This window comes from Rhinatrema bivittatum, chromosome 5 (assembly GCF_901001135.1).
Source record: "Rhinatrema bivittatum chromosome 5, aRhiBiv1.1, whole genome shotgun sequence".
Classification (NCBI taxonomy): Eukaryota; Metazoa; Chordata; class Amphibia; order Gymnophiona; family Rhinatrematidae; genus Rhinatrema; species Rhinatrema bivittatum.
Window position 1 is genome coordinate 249,761,292 of NC_042619.1, and position 12,797 is coordinate 249,774,088.

General features: G+C 43.5%; 1 protein-coding gene across 2 annotated transcripts in view; it reads left to right on the plus strand.

Annotated features, from left to right (window-relative positions):
- PEBP4 (phosphatidylethanolamine binding protein 4) overlaps positions 1-12,797 on the plus strand; it is an 846,886-nt gene that overhangs the window by 311,291 nt on the left and 522,798 nt on the right. The window lies entirely within an intron of this gene.

The following is a 12,797-nucleotide window of genomic DNA, read 5'->3' on the forward strand; positions in this document are numbered from 1 at the left end:
CACCTGCATCTCGCGTGAGGCCAACTAGACCGTCTCAGAGAAGACATCCTCGACAGCCTAAGACATCCAGGCCTCAGCCACCACCACAAACAAGCCAGGCCTCTGGATTTTGAGGCATATCCAGAGAACAGCAGTCATCCATAAATCCAAAACCAGATTTGCCAGTAGGAGATCAAATTCGTCACTTCATAACCAACTGGCTCAACATAACCACAGACCAATGGGTTATATCCATCATAACCCAGGGATACCATCTAAACTTCCTCATGGTACCCCCAGACTTACCACCCAATCCTCTGTGGATACAAGAAGATCACACAGGTCTTCTAGAGTCAGAACTGTCCACCTTTCTGGGCACCAGGGCCGTGAAACCTGTTCCCTGAGCATAGCAGGGCAGAGGGTTCTACTCCTGCTATTTTCTCATTCCAAAGAAATCAGGAGGCTTCCGTCCCATCTTAGACCTCTGCAATCTCAACAAATTTCTACGAAAAGAAATATTCAGGATGGTGACCTTGGGCACCATGCTTCCCCTTCTGCAAAAAGGATATTGGCTCTGTTCTCTGGATCTTTAAGATGCTTACGCTCACATTCCAATATTCCCACCTCACCGCAAGTACCTTCTTTTCCTAGTGAGACATCAACACTTTCAGTACAGAGTCCTGCCTTTCGTGCTTGCCTCGGCACGCCATGTATTTACAAAGTGACTAGCAGTGGCTGCGGCCCATCTACGCAAAAAACACATACACATTGTTCCTTACCTGGACGACTGGCTCATCAAGAGCCAATCCAAGCAAGGAGCTCTAGATGCCCTCAAGTTCACTATCAATCTGCTACACTCGTTGGGATTTCTCAACTACCAAAAATCCCACCTGACTCCATCTTACTTTCTGACTTTCATCGGAGCAGATTTGGACACCACCGTGGCAAAGGCTTTCCTGCCCAACAACCACGCAAACACACTCTCCAGACTAGCTGTATCTCTGTGCACAAAGAAAACAGCCTCAGCCCATCAATTTTTAAAGTTGCTGGGACACATGGCTTCCACGGTCCACGTCACTCCTATGGCCAGACTGGCCATGAGAATAACTCAATGGACTTTGAAATCTCAGTGGCTCCAAGCCATTCAACCGTTCTCATCCTAGATTCAAGTAACCCACTAGTTACGTTTATCACTTCTCTGGTGGATGAACAAAGTCAACTTGCTAAGAGGTCTACCTTTTCAGCAACCAGTTTCACACATAACTTTGACCACAGACCCATCCACCTTGGGTTAGAGAGCTCATGTGAACAATCTTCAAACTCAAGGTACTTGGACACAGCTCAAAGCAACGTTTCAGATCAACTTCCTAGAGCTTTGAGCTATATGTTATGCTCTATATGCATTCAAAGACTACCTTTCATACAAGACTGTTCTCATACAAACAGACAACACAGTTGCAATGTGGTACTTGAACAAGCAGGGCGGCATAGGCTCTTATCTCCTCTGAAAAGCCATGCAAATCTGAGCCTGGGCCCTTGCACACTCCATGTATCTACGGGCCACTTATCTGGCAGGCATGCAGAACGTGGTAGCAGATCGCCTCAGCCGACAGTTCATCCCCACGAGTGGTCTCTGGATCCTGTGGTAACGACCAGAATCTTCCAATGCTGGGGTCAACCAACGATAGACCTTTTTGCATCCAAACTGAATCACAAAGTGGACAGATTCTGCTCCCTACACAGACAACCAAACAAGTTAGCCATGGATGCCTTTGCTTGCCCCTGGAACACAGGCCTCCTATACACGTATTCCCCGATACCGCCGATAGCCAAAACCCTTGTGAAGCCACAACAGGACAAAGGGTCAATGATACTCATAGCCTTGTATTGGCTTCGACAAGTATGGTTTCCCATGCTTCTTGACCTCTCGATCAGAGAACCTATTCGCCAAGGCACAGCGCCCACTCTCATAACTCAGAACCAAGGCATGTTACGCCATCCGAACCTTCAGACCCTATCCCTCACAGCCTGGATGTTGAAAGCTTGATCCTCCAACTGCTCAACCTTTCAACTGATGTCTCTCAAGTGCTTGTAGCTTCACAAAAGCCTTCCACATGAAAATCCTATCATTCTAAGTGGAAAAGATTCACCATGTGGTGCACGCAAAAAGCTATCGAACCCTTTTCCTGCCCCACTCCATCTCTATTAGACTATTTCTAGCACCTTTCAGACTCTAGTCTCCAGACATCTTCAGTGAGGGTACACCTGAGTGCTATCTCAGCATACCACAAGGGAGTCGGGGATGCCCCGGTAACAGCGCAACCCCTTGTGAGTAGGTTTATGAGGGGCCTACTACCACTTAAGCCCCCTCTACAGCCACCAGTTAATGAATGGGACCTAAATGTATTTATTTATTTAAAATATTTTCTATACCATCGTTAAGTTATATACCATCACAACAGTTTACAAAAAGGCACAAATGGATATGTTCAATAAAGAACTGGGTACTACGTGTATAAGAGTGCCAAAAGGTTTCGGTTACATCAAGTTTCAAAATAAAGACTATTTGAGTGAGTGTAATAAATCTTGTCCTTTTCATATGTGTGCTGTATACTATTAATTAAAATTAGTGGTAGGTCTTAAAATAAAGAAAATGCATATAGAAAACTAAATGCTGGGTGTTGGAGCACTAATGCCAGTTAGTTACACTCTAACTCTCCCATCTTATTTCTTAGACTTCTGGTATTCGTATGTTTTTTGTTTGGACTAAAACCACCTGCTTGTCAGTTGACAGGGATAATTTGGATTTTTCAGGTGGTCCTTTACTTATAGACACATGGACTACTTTTACTTTTATTAGAACCTCTCCGTTGGGATGTCCTAACGCTCCTGTTTCATTAGTATCTTTTAAAGATACCTCCTTCCGAACCATGTGCTGCTGAGTGACTGACTGCTTTCCCTCTTATTATAATTCCCCTGTTTCTCCTCCCTTTCTGCTCTAAAGAGGACAGAAATGGATGGATCCTGAAGCAGGCACAAATTTGAAACTTGTGAGCAGTAGGGCCAACTATCACGTTTTCCACCTTGGCCTTGATGAATAGCAATACTACTTACTTACAAGTACTTACAAGGCTCATGTGCTCCCCATTTGAGCCTTTGCACTCATGCGATGTTAAATTTCTTACATGGAAAGTTCTCTTCCTAGTAGCCATTACATCTGCTCGAAGGGTTAGTGAGTTACAAAAACTTGTCACATACTCACTCTATACAAGGTTCCTACATGACTGAGTGGTCCTAAGTACTCACCCTAAATTCCTTCCCAAGGTGGTTACTGACTTCCACTTGAATCAGTCTATGGTCTTGCCCACCTTTTTCCCAAGGCCTCACTCTCATCAGGGTGAGAGAGTTTTACACACCTTGGATTATAAACGTGCACTTGCATTTTACCTAGACCGCACTGCAGTCCATAGAAAATCCACCCAATTCTTTGTTTCTTTTGACAAAAACAGACTAGGAGTTGCAGTGGACAAACAAACCCTCTCCAACTGGCTAGCAGACTATATCGAATTCTGTTATGAAAAGCAGGCCTTCCTCTCCAGGGACGAGTGAAGGCACACTCAGTAAGGGCCATGGCAACCTCAGTAGCACACTATCGTTCAGTGCCGATTGCCGAGATCTGCAAAGATGCAACATGGAGCTCTCTTCACACATTTGCAGCACATTACTGCCTGGACAAGGAAGGATGTCAAGACTCTGCCTTTGGACAATCTGTCTTGAGGAACTTATTTCCAGGATAATCCCAACTCCTTCCACATCCAATCTGCTGTGATTTTCAGGCTGCCTCATTTTTCACAACAGTATGCCAGTTGTTGTGCCTGTTGCACAAGTTGTATGCTGTTGGACCAAATAAATATGAGTCAGCCTGTAGCTCGCTAATCATCCACATGTGAGGACTACCATCCTGCTTGTCCTGGGAGAAAACAGAGTTGCTTACCTGTAACAGGTGTTCTACCAGGACAGCAGGATGTTGTCCTCACGAAACCCACCCACCACCCTGCGGAGTTGGGTACGAAATGTTTTATTATTTTATTTTTTCGCTCACACCTTTTGCTATAAATGAGACTGAAGGGAGACCCCTGTGGCTGCAGGGATCATGGCATGCTGGGCATGCTCAGAGTGCCAGTCAAAAGTTCTAGAAACTTTGACAGAAAAGTTTTCCGTGATAGGGCTCTGTCCAGTATTGTCACCCACATGTGAGGACTACATCCTGCTGTCCTGGGAGAACACCTGTTACAGGTAAGCAACTCTGCTTTCAGAGAACAGGTTTTGGGGAAGTGAATAAAAACTGTGTGCAGTAATGGAGATAGAGCAGAGCCCAATAATGGCACATACAGGTGGGCTTCACCTTCTGTGTTGTGAGATTATATTTTGTTTTGTGCCCTTTCAAATACATTTTTTTAAACTTTATTTAAACGCTCTCAACACTTACAGAGGTGGTAACTGCATACAACATACCACAACTCAACTGATAACAGCATTACAAAAAGGATGTTAACACATACAAGAGCATTGGCAGGAAAGGAGTACCTCTCTTTCACAATGAAATGACCCTGGCTAACTGGCTAGCTGCTTTCTGAGGAAAAGGGTTGACATTTAGGCCCTATAACATTAATAGTCACATATAATAATAACATCCCAGATGCACAGGGTTCCGTAATCAAGGATTGAACAGACCTCGATAGCCAATATCTCAAACAAATTGCATTATTTAGTTTCAAATTTCATCTTAGCAAATACATAAGCTCTTCAATATGGCAATCTCATGCACCTGCTGGCACCATACTGCTAATGTGGGTGCAGATTTCCACAAAGTGGAAATCTTAAATCTGTCTGCGTAGATTAATTGGTTCGCCAGTAAGCGCTTAGAAGTTACCATATGAACATCCCCTTGAACCCTACAGGCACAGGGCTAATGTGAGATTTTTGTTTTTTTTTAATCATTTCTTTATTGGGTTTTCATATTATTATACATAAACAACTGTAAGAACATGTTCAATAAGTGTATATTATTTCCGACCGTCTATACCTCTAGAAAATATAGAAGCTGCAACTGCTATATAGACTTTGAGCGATACAGACTTCATGTTATACAACCTTTCTTTATCCCAAACTCCCTCCCCCCACCTTCCATGGTCTTCTTGCAAGGTCCGATAACTTTGTCTCGCAGAATCTATGACGAATTTCTGGAAGCTTCTTTGTACTCCTAATGTGAGGTTTATGTTTACTTCTAGGATTTTGCCAATCTCCAACTGAACTCTGGCCCAAACCCCTGTTACATATGGGAAGGACCACCATGTATGAAAGAATGTACCCACTTGCCCACATCCCCTCCAACATAAACTAGAAGATCCAGGGGAGAATTTAAAATAGAACAAGGAATACCTGTGCGCCCTATGGAAAAGCTTATTCATGAGATCCTTTTTACAGCTACATATGGAAATCTTATGAACTGCCTTCCAAATGGTGCTCCATTCTTCAACATCCAAACTCATCTGCATATCAACATTTCACTGATATATGAGCCACAATGGTGGATCACAACCCACTGGATAGAGTTGTATTGCTTTGTACAATTTAGAAATTCTCTTCAAAAACAGGTCTTCTCGCACAAAGATTTTCTCTAGCAGGTTGAGGACGTTTGGCTCCCAACTTTTCCTCCTATATTTCTCCAACTCCTCCACCAAGACTCTACACAAGGGTAGTGATCCCTCCCCCATCTCACATTCTTCTTGCAGGTCCGAGAACGATTTGAGGCTGATCTTATCTGCTTCCTATATTTGTCCCAGGAATTTTAGGTCTTGCTTCCACCATTCAGCAGCCTCTTTTTGTTGTATAAAACCTGAGACCCAGAAGCTATACCTAATATGTTTAAGCACCGAAGGCAGCTGAGAGGACATTCCCAGCTACCAGTGCACCGCTTTCCAAATTCGTAGTGTATGTGAGATATGTGAAGTCAAATCCCCACCCCAGAAAGCACAATCCACTAATTCAGGTTGCACCAATAGCTTGAGCAGGTCCACTCCCACTACCAGTTTAACTTCTAAAGAGTACCATGGTACAGCTTGATCTCCCTGCCAGCAATGCTGCCCAATAATAACTCTGTAAATTTGGGAGATCCCGCTTCTTTCGGCCTCCAGAAGGTACGCAATTTGATGCGAGCAGGCTTGTTTTGCCAGATAAATTTAATGAGCACCCCATTGACAGAGGAAAAGAAACTATCCAGCAGGAAACAGGGAACATGCTGGAACAGACACATTAATCCAGGCAAAATGTTCATTTCCAAAACCCCAATCCTCCCGGCCCAGGAAAGGAAAGAATCACCCCAAGCCACAAGATCCCTGTGGATATGGTCCACTATAGGGGCATAGTTGAGTTTATATAAATCCCGTGGTTTCCGGAGGAACAAGATGGCCGCCCTCTGAGAGCTCCGCAAGACGTTTCTCCCTTTATTTTCCTTACTGCTGGTTTTCCTGGTGTTTTTTCATGCCTCATACAAAGTGGAAGGCAAAGCTAGAGTATAGCTAACTCTCCCTCGCTGGATGGTAACAAACCACGGATCGACACCTTCTTTGCAGGAACGCCAAACGAAGTGACGGGAGCGCAAGCCACTGCGGAGAAAGGCAAAGAGTGAACACTGTCTCCGCTGGCAATCTCATTAACCCCCGGAGCACTGAGCACACCAATGCCTCCTTCTCAAATTCTCCTGATGATACCTGAAAGCTCTTCAACCCCCCATGAGGTAATTTGGGGGGAAGTGAATTTAGAGCGAGATGTACGAGAAGGGAGAGAAACTTTAACTGGAACTACTGAAGGGGCGTTGCTTAGGGCCGCCTGTGCTAAAACGTTTCTAAACGGACATGTGGGATATGGCCCAGCTTATTCAACCTTAAGTCCTCACCCCTCAGAGGTTGAAAGTGGAGAATATTTAGGGGGTACGAACAAGTTGGTGGAAGTTATCTCTCCATCGATTAAACCTCACTTTAAAAAACCAGCAGAGATTATCTTGGAGTTAGTTTGGGCTGCCTTAGTTATTCTAGAGGCCTCTATAACTTCTCTAACGAAAGCCTATTTGGCTACAAATAATTATATGCAAGTAAATGCAGTTTCCATTACCAAAATCTTGACTGATTTGGAATCTTTTGAATCCCAGATTTCGGTGGTAGAAAAAGTTCAAAATATTCTCCTTCAATCAGAACAAGTTCATGAAAAAAAGTTGGCGAACTTGGAAAATTTGTCTAGAAGTCTGAACTTAAGAGTTCTAAACTTTCCAATTATACGGATGATTTCACCTATTAAACTCTTTAAAAAATTATGGGGTAGATTTTATAATTTTGTGCGAGCGCGTACTATTGTTCGCGCACCAGGCGCGAACAAGAGTACGCAGGATTTCAATAGATACGCGCGTAGCCATTAAAATCCGGGATCGGCGTGCGCAAGGCTGCCGATTTTGGGCAGCCTGCGCGCACCGAGCCGCACAGCCTGCCTCCGTTCCCTCCGAGGCCTCGGAGGGAACTTTCTTTCGCCCTCCCCTCACCTTCCCCTCCCTTCCCCTACCTAACCCACCCCCACCCGGCCCTATCTAAACCCCCCCCTACCTTTATCGCCGGATTTACGCCTGCCGGAGGCAGACGTAAATCTGCATGCGCCAGTGGGCTGCTGGCGCGCCATCACCCGACCCGGGGGCTGTTCCGGAGGGCGCGGTCCGAAACCACGCCCGCGGCGCCACCCCCGAAACGTTGCATCACGCCCACCACGCCCCCCACCACGCCCCCCGGCATGCCTCTCCATGCAAGCCCCGGGACTTACGCGCATCCTGGGGCTTGCGCGTCCCGCCGAGCCTATGCAAAGTAGGCTCGGCGCGCGCAGGGGGGTTTGGGGTAGGTTTTCGGGGGGTACACGCATAGGAAAATCTACCCCTATATCATTCAAATATTGAAGATTCCTAAAGAGGCTTTACCGATATAGTAAAGGCTTATTATTTGCCATCTGCTGTTGAAGACAGAGAAGATGAAGTTCAAACTCAAGATCAATGATTGGATATTTCAACTATTTTGGAATTATCTCAATCTTTTGAAGTAAAAAAAAGATTCCCTTTTAGTGAATTTTGCTTTTCAATCTGATAGAAGTAATGTATTGAAGTGTTATTTCCTTAACCGTTTATCTTTGTTTTATGGTCAAAATATATGGATATACCCAGATCTCACTAGAAATACTCAATTATGCCGTAAGAAATTTTTAGCTATGCATAATGAGGTGGTTACTAAGGGGGGGCATTTCTTTTTATGTTACCCCTGTAAATGTTTCTTGAAATTTCAAAATGCTAGTTATATATTTTTCGAACCATCTCAGCTTCGTACCTTTCTAGACTCTCACACTTAATCAGAGTTTAGGTATTTGATGCAAATAGAAAAATTGGTTATATCTCTTAGCTGTGCCTCTTATAATTTACCTAGGTATTTTTGCTTTATTTTCTCTTGTTCCTTCCCCTATTTTCTTAAGACTAAGAGGTATACTATATAATAAGATTGTGAAAGAAATGCTTGCCTAAATCGTAGTTGCTTTGTATTACCTCTTTTACTTTACAAGATTATTCTTGAATGTATGTAAAATGCTTGAAAAAAGAAAATAAAATCCTGTGGATTCCGAAGAACGCATACCCCTAAATATGTAATGCCATCTTTTGTTTTCTTAAAGGCGGACAGGTTCGGGGGAATATCTTTGAGACCCGCAGCTCCAATAGGGAACAGCTCTAATTTAGAGAAATTAACCTTAGAGCCTGAAACTCTACTATAATCCACTAGAATTTCATAGTTTTTGGGCACCAGCCTCTAGGATTCATCAAATATAACAAAACATCAGCATATAGTGAGATGACATGCTCTGCTCCTCCCTCTTTGAATCCCATGAGTCCCGGACAAGCGCGGATCTTTTGGGCTAATACTTCAATGGCTAAATCAAACAATAGTGGGGACAGCTCTGCCTAGTATGACGTGCAATGAGCTACACTGGAGCCCGGGGGTACGTATACAGAGCCCTAATACAAGCTTGAAGGAAGCCGGAAGGCCCACTTTGTCCAGGACCAAGAATAGAAAGGGCCACCTAAGGTGGTAAAACATCTTCTCCACTTCTAGCACCACAACCTCTCCCACCACCCTACTCTGTCTGGTTAAACTGCATGATATCTACCAGCCACCAAGTATTGGTGGTAGACAGCCTGCCCTTAATGAAGCCTGTTTGATCTTCTCCCACCAAGTAGGGCATTACTATTTTCACCCTGAGCTGAAAATATCTTGGCTAAAATCTTGATATTAGCATTCAATAGAGATACTGAGCGATAGGAGCTTGGGTCAGCACCATCACGACCCTCTTTGTGAATGAAGACAATGGAGGCATCTGTCAAGGTATGTTCTGTCTCTGGGAATCTCTGCAGATGATATAGCATACCCAACAGAAGTGGAGCAAAATCCAAAGAGAATCTTTTGTAAAAGTCCAGATAGAAACCTTCTGGCCCTGGGCATTTGCCATTCAGTAACCTCATTATTGCCTTGTGTACCTCAGCCAGAGTGATCGATACTGCCAGCTACTCCAGCTGCCTCTCAGTCAACCCTGGGAGCTCCAGCCCTCTCAGGTACTCTGCCATTTCCTCTTGACTCCCTGGCTGCATACAGCTCCTTGTAGAAGCCCTGAAAAGTTTTATTTATAATCTGTAAATCATGCAAGACTGCACCCGCCTTAGTCCGAATGCTATGAATCAAAGTTTGGGTCGATCTCTTCCCTATAGTGTGTGCAAGCAGCATACCCACCTTATTGCCAAGCTCATATATCTTCTGATGGGAGCATTGAAAGGACCTTTCCACCCTATCTGCAGCCTTTGAAGTTCCTCTCTGTAGAGCCCTGTACATTCTCATGGAGCAGGTAGCTTTGTAATGCATTTCTAACTGCTGGATCTACCTTTCTAGAGAGCTTTCCCTATGTATTCTCACTTTCTTTAGGTAACTTGCAATGCTGATAATTTTTCCTTGCAGCATTGCTTTCATAGTTTCCCATATCACCACTGCTCTACTTCTCTATGTACTGTTTTAAATTCTTTAATTGCTGTGATGACCATATTGCAAAAGTCATCATGGATTAAATCACCAGACTCTGTGAAAGCCAGGATCCTGCAGGAGTCTAATGGGTAGCAAGATCGGACAATGATCCAATATCTGACTAGAGAGAATATCCAGCTGTCCCACCTGACACATGAATTGAGCTGTACACAGAAAGAAATCAATATGGCTATAGGAATTATGCTTTTAAGAGAAGCATGCATAGTTCTGCTAAGTTGGGTATTGGATCTGCCATACATCAAATAATCCTATCTGGTCCACCATTTCATCCAGCCCATCTGCTCAACCTGCTGACAGCCCTCTGCCCAATGATCTATCATGGCTGGGATCCAAGCACGTATTCCAGTCTCCATCCATTATACATGGCAAGGGCGAAAACTGCTCTAGTGTCCCAGCTAATCTCGCATAAAATTCCCTTTGGCCCACATTGAGTCCATACATTAGATAGATTTTTGAGCATTTCAAAACAATACAAATGGAAGCCGAATACACCATGTTACTACTGTAGATTTTTTGGAAAACCAAATATTTGCTTACTGTTTGCGAAGTGAAGGCCTAAACCTTTGGAGATTAATCCTATGTGTTTAGACTCTCATATTTATGTATCTGGATTGATATGTATATATAGATAATTGAACTTGTGAATGCCTGGATGCATGTGAGAGTAGGTGCATTATGCACTCTGCAGCTATTCCCAAAAGTTCTTCATAAACCCATTTCGAGGGATCAGTAAAGAACTGTCAGTAACCGATTGCAGACTGACTCCTGAAGATTATTACACACAGGATTCCTCACATCCTAATCACATCATACCCAACTTTCATTCCATAAAGCATATTGGTTAAGGATTCAAACTAAACCCTCCTTTTTTGGCCTGGAAGTTTTCTCCTACTTTTTTGAGCTTCTAGCTCAAACAGAACCAGAGCCAGGACTGGGATCTATCACTATGGACCTTCATTTGCAACTACATGGGAATTTTTCCCCTATTTTATATCTCCTCCCAACTTACGTCAGTCCAGACTTTGTGCAACAATCCTCAAAGCAGGGGCTGTGGTTGCTGCATTTGCAGTATCCCCATCTTTGGCTGACCCAGGAAGTGGAAGACCTGAGCCAAGAATCAGATTCAGGTCACTCTACATGGCAGCACACAGCACTGCTTCCAGCCATCCCCATATAACTGAGGACAGAAGAAGTACATTAAGGAAGGCCTTGTGGTTTCTATTCCAGGTGCAGCAGTGCCCGCTCTCAGGAAGGAACTTTGGTTTTATGAGGAAGTAGAAACAGATTTCTAATTTGCTCTGTCATACTGCTAGGCACTGCCTTTCCTGTAATTTTCCAGGTGTTCTCATTAAGGATATGTTAGTGCCTGAAGGTAAAGCAATGGGGACTGCAAAGGAAACAATCTGTTCAACATGAGAATTTGTAAGGAAGACAGCTGTTTCTTCTGAGCCGTATCACAGGAGTATAACAGGTGCACACCGTTAGATTATAAGGCTTTAAAGTCATTTATTTATATATTTTATTTATATTCCACTTTTTCTAACTCTTCAAAGCGGATTAAATTTAGGTACTGTAGGTAGTTCCCTATCCCTAGTGGGCTCACAATCTAAGTTATATTTTATTTAAGAACATAAGAAATTGCCATGCTGGGTCAGATCAGAGGTCCATTAAGTCCAGCATCCTGTTTCCAACAGAGGCCAAACCAGGCCACAAGAACCTGGCAATTACCCAAACACTAAGAAGATCCCATGATACTGATGCAGTTAATAGCAGTGGCTATTCCCTAAGTAAACTTGATTAATAGCAGTTAAGAACATAAGAACATGCCATACTGGGTCAGACCAAGGATCCATCAAGCCCAGCATCCTATTTCCAACAGTGGCCAATCCAGGCCATAAGAACCAATCCAGGCCATAAGTCTATTCCATGTTACTGTTGCTAGTAATAGCAGTGGCTATTTTCTAAGTCAACTTAATTAATAGCAGGTAATGGACTTCTCCTCCAAGAACTTATCCAATCCTTTTTAAACACAGCTATACTAACTGCACTAACCACATCCTCTGGCAACAAATTCCAGAGTTTAATTGTGCGTTGAGTAAAAAAACTTTCTCCGATTAGTTTTAAATGTGCCACATGCTAACTTCATGGAGTGCCCCCTAGTCTTTCTATTATCTGAAAGAGTAAATAACCGATTCACATCTACCCGTTCTAGACCTCTCATGATTTTAAACACTTCTATCATATCCCCCCTCAGCCATCTCTTCTCCAAGCTGAAAAGTCCTAACCTCTTTAGTCTTTCCTCATAGGGGAGTGTTCATTACCGGAGCGCTGCCATACTCCGGGATTTCAAAGGATGGGGCAGTAGGCCTGCTCTTCTGTAATAACTCACAACTTCTTATCTTAATGAATAATATTTATTAGTAAAATGCAAGAAATGAATATATAATTAATTTGTCTTAGAAGCATAGTGCATCTAACAGCAAAGTACCTAACCTGTAGGGATGTGAATCGTGTGCCCGATCGTTTTAACGATCGGGTTCGGCTGGAGGGAGAACAAAATCTGATCGGTAGAGATGTGAATCGGAATCGGTTCCGATTCCAATTCACATCACTAATTTTTTTTTAGTGAGGCCCGAGCAGAAAAAAAAC